The sequence below is a fragment of the Cololabis saira genome, chromosome 8 (genome assembly GCF_033807715.1).
Source record: "Cololabis saira isolate AMF1-May2022 chromosome 8, fColSai1.1, whole genome shotgun sequence".
Classification (NCBI taxonomy): Eukaryota; Metazoa; Chordata; class Actinopteri; order Beloniformes; family Belonidae; genus Cololabis; species Cololabis saira.
The window spans coordinates 47,991,375-48,009,978 of record NC_084594.1 but is presented as its reverse complement, the minus strand read 5'-3'; positions in this window follow the sequence as shown (position 1 = coordinate 48,009,978).

The following is an 18,604-nucleotide window of genomic DNA, read 5'->3' as shown; positions in this document are numbered from 1 at the left end:
CGGTGCTGGACCCCCCCGGGGAGGGAAACGGTGCTGGACCCCCCGGGGAGGGGGAAACGGTGCTGGACCCCCCCGGGGAGGGAAACGGTGCTGGATCCCCCCGGGGAGGGGGAAACGGTGCTGGACCCCCCCGGGGAGGAGGAAACGGTGCTGGATCCCCCCGGGGAGGGGGAAACGGTGCTGGACCCCCCCGGGGAGGAGGAAACGGTGCTGGATCCCCCCGGGGAGGGGGAAACGGTGCTGGACCCCCCCGGGGAGGGAGAAACAGTGCTGGACCCCCCCGGGGAGGAGGAAACGGTGCTGGATCCCCCCGGGGAGGGGGAAACAGTGCGTGATTGTGTGTCTTTGTCGGTGAGAATGCGGTATGGAAGGGTCCTGCCATGGAGGATTTGGGCCTCCATTGGCAGGACAACAAAATGTACTAATTTATTAATATTATTACTATACAAAGATGGTTATTAATATTAGTGGTATTATTATTATTATTATTGTTAGTATATTATATTATTATTACTATAGGAATCGGATGGGTGAATGGATGGATGAATGGGATGCCTGGGTCTGGGGCCCTCCGTTGTCGGGCCCCTCCCTGTTGGGGGATTCCCTCTCTCCGGGCCCGTCTCCGATCCCCCCCTCCCTGTTGGGGGGTTCCCTCTCTCCCCCGCTGCCTCTGCGGCGGGGCGCCCCTCTGGTCCAGGAGGGCCGCTTTTGTGGGGGCGGGTGCTCCTGCCCGCGTCGGCGGCCGGGGCGGCTCTGTCTCTCCCGGCAGGCTGGCCCCTCGCCGGGTGGGGGTCGTTGGTCTGGGGGGTGAGGGCCTCCTGGCCACATGTCCGGCCCGGATCGGGTGGTCGGGGTTCGCCTGGGTCCCGGTCCGCCGCCGCGGGATCTGTGGCTGCCTCTTCCCGTGTCGTGGGGGCCCCTCCTCTCCCCTCTGTGGGGTTGCTTGTGGCCTGGGTTCCGGGTTCTTTCCTGGAGGCCTCTGGTCTTGCGGGTGGCGGGGTTGCTCCCCCCCCTCCCCCACTATAGATACACTTCAGGTGGAGCTTTGATAGGATTATCACACACACACACATACACATACACACACATAGCCACACAGATATATACACACACATATACACGCGCGCACACACACACACACACCTATAAACATTTAATCGCGGTAGCTTAGCTCAGATTGTGATTGGATCTCGAGATGTGGGACGGTTGCCGCTCGTGTTCCGTGCCGGTTTCGTGTCTGTTCTGTTTTTTTTTTGCAGATTTCCAGTGCTCGACGTGGCCTCCATGTGTGTTCTCGCATCCTGGATTAGGAGCGGATGTCCACCCCCCCCCCCCCAAAAAATAAAATGGGTTTGTATGTGTATGTATGTGTATGCGTATATATATGTATATATATATTAATGAGATAAATATAGTAACAATGCACATATATATGCCTTAGGTTCTTACCAGCATGGTATTAACTATTAATATGTGTGCAGACAAGGTAAAAAATAAATAAAAAAAGAAGGTTGTAGTGAGGACCCAGATGCAGGAGTTCTCAAAAACTGTGATTTATTAACTCAAAGAAAACCAAAAACGCTGCTGAGCAGGATACAAAACATGAACAAGAATCCAAAAATTTTAAAAACCTGAGCAGAAACAGGGAGGAAGGAAACAGTATGGACCAGTCGGGAGCAGGGGAAAGACAAGACTAGATATAGCCTACACAAAGGATAACGAGACACAGGTGCAGACGATCAGGGCAGATGGGGAACAGGAAGGTCAAACCGGAACTTAATCACAAGTACATGGGCTTTAAAATAAAACGGGAAATGTGGGGCTTAGCAGTCAGTCATACTGCTGCACAATGCGGTCTGTGGGTGGATGTGGTTTACTGAGTTTACACACGCAGTTAAAGGGAAAATTGTAAAATTCTCACAGACTGAAAATATGCCCATCTTTGCACGATTCACTTTGCATTATTCCTGAGTCATAGTCATACATTTTTTTACTTGAGCAGGTTACTGTTGCAGTTCTTTTGACCATGTGCACCTCCTGCTGCAACTTTACTGTGTAACTGATCAGTTCAAATGGATCATTTGAAATTAAATACAACCCTGATTCCAAAAAAGTTTGGATGCTGTGTGAAATTTAAATAAATAACAGAATGCAATGATTTGCAAATATTGTAACATATCAGATGTTGAAGCATTCTTCCATTTCATGGAAAATGTCAGCACATCTCTAAACAGTTGGAAAAGGGACAACAAAAGGTTGTAAAAAATAGTTGGCATAAATTAAAATCAAATGGAGGAACATTACACAACTAATTAGGTTAAATGGCAACAGATCAGTAACATGACTGGGTCTAAATGAGCATTTCAGAGAGGCAGTCAATCTGCAACAAACGGCATCAAAAGTTATGTTTCAGGAAAATGTGCGTCTACATAAAATTGCAAAGACCAAGAATATCCCACTACCTAAAGATTGTAGTTTATAATATCATCAAAAGATTATGAGAATCAGGAGGAGTCCCCCTATGTGGAGCCTTTAACCTCCTCACCGTCTTCACCTAAAGAAGAACTCAGCTAATCAGTCTGCTCATAAAAACAGGAGGTGGTTCTGCGCTGAGAGCAACCATCAGTGTACAATCTTATAGAAAAAAACCCTCATACTTTTAACAATTTCATGAAATCCTAAAAAGAGCATAGAGCTTTTAGAGCAACATATACTCCCGTCCAGATAAAATATTTCAGGGAAGGCCTTGCATATTTCAGCAAGACAATGCTAGACTCCATCACATGCATCACAGCAGCATGGCCTTGCAGGAGACGAGTCCAGCTGCTGAACTGGCCTGCCTGCAGTCCAGACCTTTCACCAATAGAAAACATTTGGTGCATCATAAAAATCAAAACAAATCTGGCAAAGAAGGCCCAGGACTGTGGAGTAGTTGAAATCCTGCGCCAGACAAGAATGGGACAACATTCCTCTCCTAAAACTGGTCTCCTCACTGTCCAGATGTTTACAGACACACAATTTGACACAATAGTAAAGATTCCCCTGTTCCAGCTTTTTTTGAGCTGAGTTGCTGCAATCAAATTCCAAATGAGCTAATATTTTCCATGAAATGGAAACATTTTTATTTTACAAAATCTGATACTCTGTTTACTTCTATTGGGAATAAAATTTGGGTTTATGAAAGTTACAAATCATTGCATTCTGTTACTATTTACTTTTACATAGTGTCCCAACTTTTTTCGGAGTTGGACCTTGACATAACATTTTCAGAAGTTTCACACAATATTGAACTCTTTGTTGAATTTAAAGCTTTTTTATTTCTTATATTTCTTTCTCTAATCCAGAAGGATGATGCCCTGTGATAAATCATCACCCTATACTGACTAATAGCTGATCTCAGCCATGTTATTCATTTATTTTTCTATGACTCACTTGCTTACATGAGTGAATATTTAGTCTGATTTTCCAATATGAGAGGTAAGACTTAAGACGTAAATTGTGACTGTAAGTTAACTCTTTTAATTTTACTGTTTTTTTCCTTGATTTTTTCATCTTGAAAAGGAGGCTGGGTGAAACCTGGAACAGCTCTTTTCCCTCAGATAGCTCCCAGCAGTACACCAGAGCCCAAATACAGAGCTGTTTTTTTGTTTTTTTTGCTTAAATGCTGTAGATAGGCTGGATTCACACTACAGGTCTTGATGGCTATTCCAAGTTATTGCCCAGAATGATAACTTTAAAGAATATATTGGTTTATTTCTTTGCTGACTGTATGAACCCCTACATATATTTTTTAAATCTATTAAAATGAATCAATTTTTACATTCCAGGCCTGCAGCTCATTCCAAAAATGGTTGGGACTGTAAAGCTTTTGCCACTTTGTCATGTTCAGTTCCTTCTCACAATACTTCCAAGGAATGTTGTAATACACGCTATATCAATAAAATTGAATTGAATTGAATGCTGGCATTGAAGCTATCAAGCATCAACGTGTTCTAGTTGCTCCGTTGTCCCGTTATTTTATAAACATGTAAGGGTGGAATGTATGATCATTTCAAAAAGTATTGCAATTGTGTTGGTTTTGATTTACTTTACTTACTTTAATACATTAGGGCTGTTAGTTTAGTGCGTTAATTAGATTAATTAATTAAACTTCAGTCATGTCTTAGGGACATCAAGGACTGGATGTCCAGAAATTTCTTGCTTCTAAATTCAGATAAAACAGAGGTTATCATTCTTGGTCCAGAGCATCTTAGGAAGGGATTAGATGGTGTTGCGATGGCTTCCAGTGCAACTGTGAGAAATCTTGGTGTTGTTTTCGATCAGGATTTGTCGCTAAAACCATATGTTAATCAGGTTTGTAAAATAGCGTTTTTCCATCTCCGTAATATTGCAAAAATTAGGAAAATCCTCTCGCACAGTGATGCAGAAAAACTAGTTCATGCGTTTGTATCTTCTAGACTAGATTACTGTAATGTGTTATTAGCAGGATGTCCAAGTAATTTGCTGAATAGGCTCCAGCTGATCCAAAATGCAGCAGCAGTACTGACAGGGATCAGCAGGAGAGATCACGTCTCTCCAGTGTTAGCGTCGCTCCACTGGCTACCTGTAAAATTCAGAATCTAATTTAAAATTTTATTACTTGCATATAAAGCCCAAAACGGCTCAGCTCCGCAGTATTTACAAGACCTCATAATGCCTTATGTTCCTGGCAGAGCTCTCCGCTATCAGAGTGCAGGTTTACTCGTAGTTCCTAGAGTATCTAAATGTAGATTTGGAGGGCGGGCGTTCTGCTATCAGGCACCATTACTATGGAACCAACTTCCAATCTGGCTGACACCACCTCCACCTTTAAAACTAAACTTAAAACCTTCTGTTTAGTAAAGCCTATAGTTAGTGTTTAGTAAACCTCTAGCTGGTGTTGGTAAATCTATAGGTAGTGTAAACTCTAGTGTGTTAGAGTCAGTAGTCATAGTTGCAGCTATAGAACAAGACTATAATAGTTAGTCTCAAATATAGCTTGGTGGTAGATATGCTGCTATAGGCCTATGCTGCAGGGGGGCACCGACATGATCCGCTGGGCAGTGCCTCTCACCCTTCTTCTCCTCTCCCTTTCCCTTCCTCTCTTCTCCATTTCCATTTTTATAAATGTTTCATAGCTATCGTTTTGTCCATCGCTCCTGTAGTTTCTTGTGCTGGCCCCCCCTTTTCTCTTTTTTGTGCATGTTTGCAGGCCGGAGCCTCGGGAGCTGCGTTCTGGCCTGTGGTCCCGGTCCCCCCCCCCCCATCCCCGGTCATCCCGTTGCTGCTTACACCTGCCTACGTTGATGTCTGCTGTTTGCTGCTGACGCCCCCCCCCCCCCCCCCCCTCCCTCTGGTCATCCAGCTGCTGCTTCCGCCTGCCTGCGTCCCCCCCTCTGGTCATCCCGCTGCTGCTTCCACCTGCCTGCGTCCCCCCCCTCTGGTCATCCCGCTGCTGCTTCCACATGCCTGCTGTGTACTGCTGAGGTCCCCAACTCCCCCACTCTGGCCTTCGGCAGGAGGGTCCCCCCTTATGAGCCTGGTCCTGCTCAAGGTTTCTTCCCTCCTAAAGGGGAGTTTTTCTTGCCACTGTTTGGCTTAAGGTTTTTCTCCCACTATGGGAGTTTTTACCTGCCATTGTTTATGTAATAATTGCTCGGGGGATTATATTTATATTTATAATTATATTTATCTTTATGTTCATGTTCTGGATCTCTGGAAAGCGTCTAGAGACAACACCTATTGTATTAGACGCTATATAAATAAAATTGAATTGAATTGAATTTTGAATTAATCGTGTAATTTTGGCTTAATTTATGCCATTCCTTCGGCAGTTAATATGGCCCGAACCGTAACTTGCACCCAGGTGTGTTATACATCAAAATGTGCTTCTCCATCCTGCAATGACGCGCATTAATTTTCTCAGTCAAAAGCGTTGCCGTGGCAAAGCTAGACGCCAAAAAGCGCGACCCCCCTTCATATGATTGGTCCAGACAGATAAAACTTTGGGCCTCAAGCCCCACAATACGGTTTGACGTACATCCACGAAAATCGGTACACACCTGTATCATGTCGCAACTTAAAGAAAAGTCTCTTGGCGCCATGGCCGAAACCAAACAGGAAATCGGCCATTTTGAACATTTTGAATTAATCGCGTAATTTTGGCGCAATTTATGCCATTCCTTCGGCAGTTAATACGGCCCGAACCGTAACGTGCACCCAGGTGTGTTATACATCAAAATATGCGTCTCCATCCTGCGACGACGCGCATTAATTTTCTCTTTTAAAAGCGTTACCGTGGCGACGATAGACGCCAAAAAGCGCGCCCCCCATCATCTGATTGGTCCATATTTGATAGTTCCCCAAAAGTCACCAAATTTTGAACGCAAGCCAGGCGTGGTGAAAAATGCGATATTTAATGGTTTGCATTAATGGGCGTGGCCTAATGGCTCAACAGCGCCCCCTAGAAAACTTCCTGCCTCAAACCCCACAATACGGTTTGACGTACATGCACGAAAATCGGTACACACCTGTATCATGTTGCAACTTAAAGAAAAGTCTCCTGGCACCATGGCCGAAACCGAACAGGAAGTCGGCCATTTTGAATTAATCATGTCATTTTGGCGAAATTCATGCCATTTCTTCAGCCACTTCAGAGCCCGAACCGTAACGTGCACCCAGGTGTGTTATACATCAAAATGTTCGTCTCCATCCTGCGACGACGCACATTACTTTTCTCTTTCAAAAGCGTTACCGTGGCGATGCTAGATGCCAAAAAGCACGCCCCCCCTTCATCTGATTGGGCCATATTTGATAGTTCCCCAAAAGTCACCAAATTTTGCACCAAGCCAGGCCTGGTGATAAATTTGATATTTCATGGTTTGCATTAATGGGCGTGGCAAGATGGCTCAACAGCGCCCCCTAGAATACTTTTCTCTGCCATAACCTTTGAATGGTTTGACATGAAGACTCGTGGGTGGTGTCATCGGACTCGGTATTGAGTACTTGACCTTCATTGGCCTGAATTAGTCCCGCCCCTTCTTTTGATTGGTTGATATGTGATAGTCCCTATTTTCTGGCATAACTTTTGAATAGTTTGACATAGAAAGTCGTGGGTGGTGTCATCTGACTCAGTTTTGAGTACTTGACCTTCATTGGCATGAATTAGCTCCGCCCTTTCTTCTGATTGGTCGACATGTGATACTTCAAATATTCTGCCTTAACTTTTGAATGGTTTGACATAGAAAGTCGTGGGTGCTGTCATTTCTGATATGCTTATGGGGGGCGGTGGCCATGAGTGCGAAGGCCCGTTCATCGCTGCTTGCAGCTTTAATTATTATTATTATTATTTTATTCAAAGTTGTTGTTGAACTGGTAAATCTGAATGTGAATGTGAATCTGTGATGTAAAGTTATTCAATGGTGTTGGTGACAGCTTTCTCAAAGCTGATGTAGTACAGGAAAATCAAACCTATCACTGTTCTTTGCTGCTCCCCTTAGAGGAAGCTTGGAGGGGATGGAAGAAATTGTGGAGACAGCCATTCATCCTGAGCTCAGGGAAGGTTTCCAACTCCCCCCCTGACATTCTTCTGAGCTCAAAGGAGTCCTGGGACAGAAGTGGCCCAAAACTGGCGCAGACCAACTTGGCGTTGCCAAGGCGTTGCTGGGGCCTAGTGCTGTTTTGTCTTCTGTTCTCACCTCACTTCCTGGTTTGGAAGAAGAGCCTAGAAGATCACTAAGCACCGGAGACTCTCAACATTACGGTATATATCCTCTTGTAACCTGACCTTCACATCAATATTGACTCCCGGGATTGTATTTAAGTCTTATTGACAACCAGTTACATAACACATTTTTATGACCCTTATTATTATTATCTTATTTATTTTTCAAAAAGAACACCTACCTGTAGTGTTTTAATCATTGTTTTATCCCTGGAAAGAATTTTCATAGTAGCTGTACAGAACAGTTGCCGAATGACTAGGGTCAGAATTTTCCATGTTCTGTCTCTGACATTGCAGCTTATAGTGTAACTTCAGATTTGTGAAGTTACATTTTATCCCACACTGACGGAGTTTTGAATGTTTAGGTGCTGCATTTGTCTTACAACAATACATAATGTTCCTCTACAATGTATCACTATATGAGTAGTAGCACAACTATACTTTCCATTGAAATGTTTCCTTTTGTGATTGACCATTCAGTTGTGTCTTTTAAATTTGTCTCTATGGCAGGTAGGAATGTCTTTTTTGAGGACAAATATCTTTGTAAAGGCAGTTATTTTCTTCGCTATGACAAGCACTATTTACCAATGACAAAGAACATTGAAACATTTTTACATATACATCCTTGGTAACCAATGTAAATTATGCCTCAGTTGAATGGGGATTTTCATTTCCCAATACCAATGATATACACATGTAGTAAGAAAACTACAGACTGGCTGATTTCATGTGTAAAAATTATTGTTATAGTTGATGTTGTTTTTAAAATCCACATGTAATGTGGTGCGTGTACATAATCTCAGTTGGATTCAACAAGCTTGCAGTCTGCCCTCCTAAACTCTATATACACTGATCTGACATAACAGTATCACTATTCTTTCCTCGTCTTGTTTCTATGGAACATTCCACTAGGAAACCTGCATCCTGGCACACATATCAATGTTATTCCGGCATTTGCCACCCATAAATATGCCTGCAGACCAGTCACACCACATTTCCCTGTAGTAGTCATTTCCTCTGGCAGGTTAGCAGTGTCTTCTACAGATTTATTTTTTGAAATCCCTCAAAGAACCCAGCAAAGAGTCTTAGATGTTCAGTGGGTCTTCAATTTCCCGCCTAAAGGATCTGTTGCTTACATCCTGGTACCAGAGGGTACAGCGCAATATAGACGAATCCGGCGACCGGTTTGTGTGCGCCGCCATCTTGCGGCGGCGCCATTGCTGCGGTGGCAGGTGTCAATCTGCCACCGCACCGCTGTTATTGTAACCTGACGCTCTACAGCATCATTATAGCTGGATTGATGATGTTAGACAGTGGCCTTCCATAAATAATGAAGGTATCTTAAATTAATGCTGATGTTAATTTATAAATAATGATTTGTTTGAGCGATAAGCAGGAAAGAATAGAGGAATAGGGAGATAAGGGAGTGTATGATTAAACACTGTAATATAGCTCTCTCCACCTCCTCTCCTTACGAGGCATGTCTGCACAATTAAATATTACCTGTTTATGTTTTGTTTAATTTTAGGTATCCAATAATATTTTATTGATCGCCTGGCGTCCGATGACGAAAAAAAACGCAATTACAGGTCTCTAATTGAAGGGCAGAACTATCTCAGCTCCGGATGATACAGAATACATACATACATAACCCCAATCTGCAGATAAAACTAGTTTGTTGAGGAAAAAATATTAACTCTATTTGTAGCTGCAGAAGAAAAAAATAATCTCACGAGGAAAACAAAAATATTGCTCATGTCTCGGAGCCTCTTCAGCATAAAAAAAAAGAAAAGAGAAGTAAGAGTAATAAAAAAGATGTACTGTATGTTGTACTATTATACTAATTTATTGAAACACATGGCGAGTCAAACATCTACCAAAGCAGCTGCCAAACACTAAACAAGGTAGTAAGACGTGGGTTGTGCAGAACTGCAGCAGTAAATCCTCATCGGAGCTCCACTAGTAGTGATTTCATATGGATCAAACCGTTAATAATCATTATTTTCTCCATATACCGCTCCCTGGCTTCCTTGTTTAAGGTATCCAGGTAAATTCCAGTTCCTTTCCAGCAGTTTAACATCTTTTTTTTGCGTTCCGTCTGTTCACTTGGTGAAACAGAAAAGTGGTTTTGACAGTCCGTCCCGTCTTCATTCACTATCAAAACAAATGCACGTGACGGGACAGGAGTTTTCCGATGATACAAATACATTAAGAGAGCCTGGCAGGGAGCGGAGTAATAGATCCATACGTATATATGTCTATGGGCTGGAGCGGAGGAGCGGAGCCGCCACCGCAGTAATGGCGGCCGCTCGACTTCCGGGTTTCGCCGGATTCGTCTATAAAGGGGGTTTTCATAATGCAATGGCGGATAAGTGTAGTTTATTAACTAAACAGACATCCACATATAATCAAAAACAAAATTTCACAACAACAATAAGGAGAAAAAAATCAACTGTCAGACAATTGTTTTGTGATTCAGGGAATAATTTTATAGATATGAAGTTCAACTCAGTGTGAGACTAAAAACACCAGCAGAATGTCATGGTGAATAATATACTTTTCTTTATTTTTATTAATGAGTTTGTCTGGTTTCAAGTTGATACAAAGAATGTATTTTTGAAAATGTTAATGACAAATATAGAAAAACTCACATCACACGTATTAAATGCTGCATCATGTGTACTGAATGAGGATAAATCCTCTTAGTATCAGAATCCTCTTACGGACAACTCATGAGTTTCCATTCTCTATACCTACGCCCTTGCAGGGCCACTGCCAATGTGTAGCTTTGGCACACTCAAAAGTATCCTCATGACTAGAAAGAGGCACAGGAATTTAACAAATTAAAGAAAACAACTTTAGCTTCATGCAACAACCTTTACAATCTTCAATCCTTGGTCATTTAGTTTTACTACAAGAACACCAAGAAAGAGCAGCACACCTTAACATACAGACCACACGAGCAGAGTATTCATCTTTTTACCCGTGTAAAAGGAGATAGAGTTTGCATATGATTAAAAACACATTCTCATCTTTAGCTTTAGAGTTTGGCTGTTTTTCTTCCTTTCTTCTTCTGCAGGTAGAGCTGTTGTCTGCCGACCTGAAAGTCAGTGTTTTCTTTTTCCTGACCTCGCAGTCCATATGTTCAAGTGTCCTTGAGCGAAACACTGACCCCACATTGGCCCTGATAATCGGGGGTGATTGTGTGTCTGTTATCTTTGCCGTAGAACAGAAGTGTGTAACCAGTCAGAGCAGGGGGGGTTGCGGATGTCTGCCAGCCGCTCCGCAGCTCCTCCGGCACAGATGGGCTGAAGAAGGCCGGAGCCACAGCAGATCGTTTCAGGATCCATGAGGAAATGTTCTGGGGCCGAAGGTCCACCAGCCCATGATACCAGTCGCCTTCTGACTGCAAGGGGTTTAACCCCATAGACATATATACGTATATATATATATATATATATATATATATATATATATATATATATATATATATATATATATATATATATATATATATATATATATATATACGTACAGTATATATGTCTATGTTTAACCCCACGAACAACAGGTCATGGGAGGGGATAGTCCTCTGCTAGTCCTCGTTTCAGCTCTGGCAGCACCGGTTTAATTATTGTTTCATTAGCAGCAGTCGTAATGAGGATGTTCACACGGATTACTTTACTTTACTTTTTTTTTTTTTTTACTTTTTTTATTTGCACCATAAAAGGGAAAAACAAAAACAACGACTAACAGACAAAAGTAATATGTGCGGGAGAGGTTAGAAAACCCTGTATGGGCTTATAAAAAGCACCTCTCCAAATTTGATCAGAATATACTGTATATAAAGTAATATTAAACTAGTTTATCATAGGTTATCATAAACTAAGCCAACCAAAGCCAAACTAGCTAACTGTTACTAAAATAAGGTTGTGTTACAACCAGTTTCTCAGCTCTACTCCTTCTGTCCATTTGCAACATGGCGCACACACACACACACACACACACACACACACACGCACACGCACGCACGCACGCACGCACGCACGCACGCACGCACGCACGCACGCACGCACGCACGCACGCACGCACGCACACACACACAGACACACACACACACACACACACACACACACACAGACACAGACACACACACACACACACAGACACACACAGACACACACACACACAGACACACACACACACACAGACACACACACACACACACACACACAGACACACAGACACACACACACACACACACACACACAGACACAGACACACACACACACACACAGACACAGACACACACACACACAGACACACACACACACACACACACACACACACACACAGACACACACACACACACACACACACACACAGACACAGACACACACACACACACACACAGACACACACACACACACACACACACACAGACACACACACACACACACACAGACACAGACACACACACACACACACAGACACACACAGACACACACACACACAGACACACACACACACACAGACACACACACACACACACACACACAGACACACAGACACACACACACACACACACACACACAGACACAGACACACACACACACACACAGACACAGACACACACACACACAGACACACACACACACACACACACACACACACACACAGACACACACACACACACACACACACACACAGACACAGACACACACACACACACACACAGACACACACACACACACACACACACACAGACACACACACACACACACACACACACACAGACACAGACACACACACACAGACACACACACACACACACACACACACACTTCAATTGTTTATTTTTATTATTTTTAGTCAGTTCACAACAAAGTCGATATGGACAGTAATATTTAGTGTTGGTGTTTGTTCATCTTTTGTGCTTCTTTTTCATAAATTCTGATACATTTTAATGATTTTTAATTCAATTTTAATGGATCTTGCATAATGTTTATAACATTTCTTGGTTAACGCTTGGACTCCAATATTCTGTGTTGCTCTGTAGTGCGGGCAGCACGGTGGCTTAGTGGTTAGCACTGTTGCCTCACAGCAAGAAGGTTCCTGGTTCAACTCCCAGGCCCGGCAGGGTCTTTCTGTGTGGAGTTTGCATGTTCTCCCCGTGCTTTGTGTGGGTTTTCTCCAGGTACTCCGGCTTCCTCCCACAGTCCAAAAACATACGTATCAGGTTAACTGGTGATTCTAAATTGCCCGTAGGTGTGAGTGTGAGTGTGAGTGTGAGTGTGTCTGGTTGTTTGTCTGTATATGTGTCCCTGTGATGGACTGGGGACCTGTCCAGGGTGTAACCCCTGCCTCTCGCCTGAATACGAGCTGGGATAGCTCCAGAAGACCCCCGTGACCCTGCAGAGGATAAAGATGGATGGATGGATGGATAAAAGATCCTAAAAACCTCAACTTCAGGAATAATTCCAAATTCTGATCATTTTCTTCAATTATAATGTAATTGTTATGAAGTAATATTTTCAAGACAAAAGTGAATTTTCACCATCTCTGTTAGTTAGATATTCATTCAGCACTGTTACGTAATGGAATACTTAAAATTGCAGTTAGACTTTGAATGGCCAGCACTGATTGTATATTGTTGAGATTGTTGGTGAAACAGTAATTGTTTACTGATAACCAGCCAAAATGACATCCTGCCTGATCAATGAATAACGGAAACTCAACTCAAGCATAGCTTTCATTTCATATAAGTAATATCCAGTAAGACATTCAAGGAAGATAGGAACACCTATTCTTGTTAGAAAAGAAAGGAATCATCTAACATCCACACACTGGATGGATGGATGAATAATATAGTAATTGCCTGATGATAGATTGATAGATTGATAGATAGATAGATAGATAGATAGATAGATAGATAGATAGATAGATAGATAGATAGATAGATAGATAGATAGATAGATAGATAGATAGATAGATAGATAGATAGATAGATAGATAGATAGATAGATAGATAGATAGGCAGATAGGCAGGGTAATGGCCCGGGCAGGCGGGGGAGAGATTTGTCCGTCAAGACTCCTCTCCCTGGCCCTGCCCCTTCTCAACCTTTCCCCGACCCTGCACCCCAACCTGGGACTTGCTGATTGGGCCGGAGCTTCGGGAGCTGCGTGCTGGCCTGCGGTCCCCACCCCTGGTCATCCCGTTGCTGCTTCCACCTGCCTGCTGTGCTGCTGCCGTCCCTGACCCACCAGTCTGGCCCTCGGCAGGAGGGTCCCCCCTTATGATCCAGGTCCGGCTCAAGGTTTCTTCCCTCCTAAAGGGGAGTTTTTCTTGCCACTGTTTGGCTTAAGGCTTTTCTCCCACTAGGGGAGTTTTTACCTGCCATTGTTTATGTAATAACTGCTCGGGGGTCATGTTCTGGGTCTCTGGAAAGCGTCTAGAGACAACTTTTGTTGTATTAGACGCTGAGGCAAATCTAAGGGTTGAAACTGGAACATGATGCTTTAATTGGTACTACTGTAGCAAACTGTTAAGTGTTGGCTCAAAATGTGATTGTGTTATTGAAGGTGGGGGAGTATTTTGTCCTGCCTGAGTTGCCGTACGGCTGTGACGTAGTTGATCCTGTTCCGGTTCTGGAGGGTGAAAAAAAAGGAAATAAAGAAGCGGTGGATACCGAATTCACTTTCTCGTCTCCTGTCCCGTTTATGGGTTTATTATTCATACCTACTGTACAGGCGAACCCAGTACGCTCGGCTACACTACCAAAGTGTGCTAGGAAAGTATCCCTGGCACCATTGCACCACCACCACCAGCCTGAACCGCTGATACGAGGCAGGATGGATCCATGCTGTCATGTTGTTGACGCCAGATTCTTACCCTACCATCCGAATGCTGCAGCAGAAATGGAGACCCATCAGACCAGGCAACGTTTTCCAATCTTCTGGTGTCCAATTTTGATGACCCTGTGTGAATTGTAGCCTCAGTTTCCTGTTCTTAGCGGACAGGAGTGGTACCCGGTGTGGTTCTGCTGCTGTAGCCCATCCCCCTCACGGTTCAGGAGACACGGCATCAGCTTCCATAGTTACGCTGACGATACGCAACTGTACATCGCCGTGTCTCCTGATGACACTGGGCCAATTGATGCCCTTTTTAACTGTATTTTAGACATCAAGTCATGGATGGCAGCGAACTTCCTACAGCTCAACCAGGGCAAAACAGAGATTTTACTCATCGGCCCCGAAGGCCAGAGAGAGAAACTTTTACCAAAGTTACAGGATTTTAAACCCTCAAAATCAGTTAAAATCTGGGCATGATTTTTGACTCTGAGCTCACTTTTATTCCTCATATTAAAAACATAACAAAGATCGGTTTTTACCATCTTAAGAACATAGCCAGAGTCCGCCCGTTTCTCTCTCAGGCCAGTACGGAGGTGCTGATGCTTTTATCTCATGTCGTTTAGATTACTGTAACGCCCTGCTCTCTGGTCTTCCCAAAAAGCACATATACAATCTACAACTATTACAGAATTCAGCCGCTCGCGTGCTGACGAGGACCAGAGGGCGGGAGACATTACACCTGTTTTAAAATCGCTGCATTGGCTCCCCGTGCGCTTCAGGATCCATTTTAAGGTTCTTCTACTAGTTTTTAAGTGTTTTAATGGTCTTGGGCCTTCTTAGAGGCCTTATACATAAATAAATGAATATTTATTAAAAATGATTATTGGTGCAAACTATGATAACTATACATGGTTTGAATTTGTTGATGTTATAAAATGTATGAATATGTATTGATTTTATTTATGTAAAGATATTTTTTTCTTTATTTTCCGTTTTTCCTTTCTTTTTTATATGCTACCACTTTAGGTTTGCTCCTAATTTTTGTTGTAATGTACTGTGTATTATGTGTCGGACCGCAGGAAGAATAGCTGCAGTTTTGCTGTAGCTAATGGGGATCCAAATAAAACTACAAAACTATTCACACTCCTGTGATCAATTGAGAATGGCCAAGCAACCAAACATGCATGTATTTGGACTGTGGAAGGAGCCAGGAGAACCAACATGGAGGCTCCAGAAAGGTGAGCCAGGAATCTCCTCCACAAACAGATGTTTCACTGTAAGCTGTTTCAAAAAGGTAGTGAAAGTTTGCAGTCGTAGATTCATGCAGATTCATGTTTGCCTCAGTTCATCCCTGAGATACAAGAACCCGGTTAGACTAGATTAGTCCGTCTGAACTGAGCAGGGAATCCCAGTCCCAAATGAAAATGGGATGATATGAAAAATAAATGAATACTCAGTGACTCCTACGCTTTCTGATACTTCCTGGATTTATTTCTTTACAGTGTGAAGCCAGAATATTTTGTGGGTCATCGGTCAGCTTCAATTCAATTCATTTACAGTGTGTATATAGCCTATATATATATATATATATATATATATATATATATATATATATATATATATATATAATATATGATTGAGAAAAATCCCTTAACAGGCGATAATAATCTACTTTTGACAAAAAACGATTTAGTCTCCAACTCTACATAAATGATTCCATGACGTGGGTCATGTGACTAATGTCAACTTTAGAGTGGAAAAATGAGCTAGTTAGCTGTTTAAGAAAAGAAAATTCGTTGCAAAATTGACTTGGCTATTTCCTATTTAACGCTAGTTAGACCTGATGGATAAATTAGTGACAATAACGAAGCCTAAAGCTGGAGATTGTAATGGCGCTTTTGCATTAGTCTCACTTCTCCCCGGTTCTACCCGCTATGGCCCCGTTTTGCGCTTTCGCACTAGGGCTGAGACGGGTAAAGCCGCTCCAAGTCGATACTTTTTTCTGTAACCATTTCAGCCAGGTTCTTAGCGGGCTGAGAAGGGACTATTTCTGAGGTCACCACCCTCCTCGCCACTGATTGGTCGGGGGGCGGGGACGTCACCACCCTCCGCGCCTCTGATTGGTCGGGGGGCGGGGCCGTCAGACGTTTGAATCAGGAAGCGGGAGTCAGAGCGAGGCGACCCGCGGCTCGCGGCGATTTTATTATAAAGCACAAAACGTCTGTTTGGTGATCCAACTCTGAGGTGCAGATGTTCATAAACCTGGTGGCTGTCGAGAAAAAATTAAAAAAGCGATGTAGACGGGCTGTTTTACTCTCAGCCGCTCGCGGCTCCAGCTGATTTCTGATCAGCGCTGACATGAACAAAGGTGTTGCGCAATCGAGTACGTCACAGCAGCTTCACCCAAACCTGCCCGCTTCTCCCCTGGCAGTGCGAAAACACACAGTGGAACCGTGTAAAGCCGCGCCGAGCCGAGTCGGGCCAAGTAAGTCCTAGTGCAAAAGCGGCATAACGTTCCAGCTCGGCCAGCGTTACTCCTTCCACGTCTGACGAGGACAAAGTTTCATCAATGATAAACACGTGTAGCTAAAAACCCAGTCAGGAATTGGTTAAAAAGGTGATATAAGCAGAATAAAACACATTCAATAGTTATTATAAGCCAGGCTTAAAACTTGACACATTAAAAAAAAAAAGGGAAAAAATAAGAATTCCAAGCGGGGGTCCCTGCTCTGTTCTCCTCCCTGGTCTAGACGCTGATTAGTCTGACCATGACACACATCTCCCCACAGACGCCTCCGAGCCCAGGGACGTTGGTGCCAGCCTAGATGGGTTAATATGAGGCTTCTTTTTTTGCAACCTAGAGTTTGAATTGTCTTCAACTGTTTTGGGAATTTGGTAGGGCTGTAACAATATATCGTGCCACGAAATTTTGCGATACAAAAACGTCACAATACGTGTCGTGGAGGTGACAAACTGTATCGCGATATTGGATTATTAATATTAATCTATTGTGTTTACTAGTAACGCGCATCCGACCGCGCCTCGACCCGCGGACCAAAATCTTCCTCCGCTCAGAAGAAACTAGTACCGTTTTGGTCCCGATCACGGGACTCTTGCAGGGTTTTGAGCTCTGAACTTTTACTTGTGTAAGTCTGGTGTAGAGTTAAGCCTTACCTTATTAAATTAAACCTTTTTGGGGTGGTGAGTAGGATAAACACGGGGAAACTTCTGCTGAGTTCCAGTGTACTATAATGTCCCTCAACAGTGTAGGATTTTAGAACATCAACACAGCACCTAGTGCCGTACTGTGGCGTATCACTCCGCCCAATCTAAAACAGACTAATCACTACAGATAAACTGACTAGTGTCATTATAGTCCCTGATTTACATCAGAATATAAAGAATATATTTATAAAATAATCAACCCTGAATTACCAAAATAACCTTAACAAAAATAAATCTCCTCTTACACTTATAAGGTGAGCATGAATCAATCTTTTTTATGATGTAAAATTGTATGTATTTATTTACTTTTATTTATTTATTTAATTTTAGTTGTTACATTTCTGGAAAAGAAAAAAGTCAAATCATACACGAGAGAAACTATTCAGTTTGTGGCAAAATATTTGTATTTGTATGAAACTGAAGATCATAATGCAAACCTGACATTTCCTTTTAGTTCAGTTTGTGGAAAATGGTTGGCCTGGCTTTCTCTTTAAAACTTAAACAGTTATAAAGCATTACAAACTGTAACAATAGGGCAAACGCACAGTATTGTTTTGTATTTTGTGTCTTTCAAATAAAAGCACATTTTTTCCAGTCATATGTTCCTCATTCAAGGTTGTTAAAAAAATACTGCTATAATATCGTATCGTTATCGTGACCTCAATATCGTGTATTGTACCGTATCGTGAGATTAGTGTATCGTTACAACCCTAGAATTTGGTGAAGAGCTGAAATGTGAAAACAGATCTACAGGACTGTCTCAGAAAATTAGAATATTGTGATTTT